This window comes from Capricornis sumatraensis, chromosome 22 (assembly GCF_032405125.1).
Source record: "Capricornis sumatraensis isolate serow.1 chromosome 22, serow.2, whole genome shotgun sequence".
In the NCBI taxonomy this organism is placed as follows: Eukaryota; Metazoa; Chordata; class Mammalia; order Artiodactyla; family Bovidae; genus Capricornis; species Capricornis sumatraensis.
The window spans coordinates 12,791,291-12,793,753 of record NC_091090.1 but is presented as its reverse complement, the minus strand read 5'-3'; positions in this window follow the sequence as shown (position 1 = coordinate 12,793,753).

Below are 2,463 nucleotides of genomic sequence, written 5' to 3'. Positions count from 1 at the left end.
AGTGCAAGGAGATCAAACCAGTTAATCCTAAAGGAAATCAACCCTGAATATTCATTGGAAGGACTGATGCTGAAGCTGAAGCTCCAATATTTTGGCCACCTGATGCGAAAAGCTGACTCACTGGAAAAACACTGATGTTGGGCAAGATTGAAGATGGGAGGAGAAGGGGACTCAGTAACCCTTCCTGCCAGGCCCTGTATGCCAGCTGTTGTACTGTACTACTGTACTTTTCAAGGTACTGTACTGTAAGATTTAAAATGCTTTCTTTGTGTTTGTTTTAATATTATTTGTGTGAAAATTATTATAAACCTATTATAGTACAGTGCTACATAGCTTACTGTGTTAGTTGGGTACCTGGGCTATTTTGTTGGACTTATGAATGCACTCTCAAAATGGAATGCATTCATCTGTAGGAGACTTACTGTAGCTACAAAGGTTAAAGTAACAGAAATAGATTCAATATGGAGTCAGATTTGTTCTTCCCTATTACAAATACAGCTGATGGTGAGGATGAGCCAGGAGGTAATGTTGGGCTGGAAATGTGTTGGGAATGCCTTTGATGCCTCATCTTCCACTCCCACTGAACTCATCTCAAGCAGGCATCATACACCCTGGGTCCCCAAAGGTTCTCATTCACAGGTCTTTACCCCTAATGACTTCAGACAGCTCAGAGATGTTCCTGGCTAAAACCACCCACTGCTATTTCCTTCTCCCTCTTCATTTCTCTCTCATCCCTGCCCAGGCCTGGCTCTTGCTATGGAGGGAATGTCCCTCCATTCCCAGGTATCCAAATCCTAACCATCCTCAAGGGCCAGTCCAAACACTATATCCCTTCAGAATCAATGCTTGATCTTTCTCCCATTAATCTCCTGAACTAGAAATACCATTTCTTTCTACATGCTCCTAATATTCTCTAACATTTCAATTAAAGCCCTTGTCATTTTTAACTTTGTGTTTTGGTTATATGGGGCTTCCCTGGTGGCTCAGATGATAAAGCGACTGCCTGCAGTGCGGGAGACCCAGTTTTGATCCCTGGGTTGGGAAGATCCTCTGGAGAAAGAAATGGCAACCCACTCCAGTGCTCTTGCCTGGAAAATTCCATGGACTGAGGAGCCTGGTAGGCGACAGGCCATGGGGTCACAAAGAGTCGGACATGGCTGAGCGACTTCACTTGGGCTTCCCTGTGGCTCAGATGGTAAAGCGTCTGCCTGCAATGCGGGAGACCCAGGTTCAATCTCTGGGTCAGGAAGATCCCCTGGAGAAGGAAATGGCAACCCACTCCAGTACTCTTGCCTGAAAAGCTCCATGGACTGTCGCCTGAGGGGCCTGGTAGGCGACAGTACATGGAGTCGCAGAGTCCAACACACAGCGACTTCCCTCACCTTGGTTATGTATTCACTCCCTGACTCAGGGCAGGAGTCTCCTGAACTCACCTCTAAAATTAGGCAAGGTGAGGAGGAAGAGATTTAGAGGAAGCCAAGTGTCGTGTGCACATGCGTGCATGCTCAGTCACTCAGTCGTGCCTAACTCTTCTGCGACCCCATGGACTATAGCCCACCAAGCTCCTCTGTCCATGAGATTCTCCAGGTAAGAAAACTGGAGCGGCTGGCCATTTCCTCTTCCTGGGGATCCTCTCCACCCAGGGATTGAACTCACCTCTTCAGCATCTCCTTAATTGGCAGGCATATATTATCACTGAGCCACCTGGGAAGCCCAAATGCAGGACAGTAAAAACGCAAAAGAAGGTTCAGTTTTCCTTAAGGAATATCTGGAAGAGGGGAGGTATCTTTAGGGAAAAAAAAAATCTGGACATTACATGCATCTGGAGATGTAGAGGAGACGGCTTGGTAAAACAAGTTTTCCGAATTGAATCAACCCAGCAGATATTGCTCAAGCAGGGAGAAGTGGCAGGCTAGGGGAGGGGACCATCGGAAGGATACCAATAGGAGCTGGGGGAAAAGGGATGAGGGCTGAGGAGCACTCAGGGAGTCGTGGCAGAGAACCACGTGGTAGCGACAAGTACAAGGGCTGAGAGAAGGGCGGGGAGGGGGAGTGATGTGCGAGCCACCTGTGCATGCCACGTGGTTAAGTTCAAACGCATCTTCTTCGAACCTGTATTTACATGCAAAAATAATCCGTTATGCAAATTATCAGAGGCCTCAGAGGAAGGTTATTTTAGTCTGGAGCTTGTGCAGTCATTGCAAAAGAGCAAAGCTGTCCCTAGGATACTACGCGACTGATTTGCCCCTGGGAGCTGGGCTAGTTCCTGGAGGAGGAACACTGAATTAACTTGCAGAGGCAAGCGAGCGGCGGCCCTTCCCACAGAGCAGCAAGCGCGCCGCCAGGCGGCGCATGCTCGCTCGTCCCTCCCGGCCCGCCTCTTCGGGAAGCTGGCGACGCCTAGTGCGCAAGCGCCGTCTGTCCGCGCCGACTCCTCCCTCAGGGGCGGAGTCAAGCGGGGCC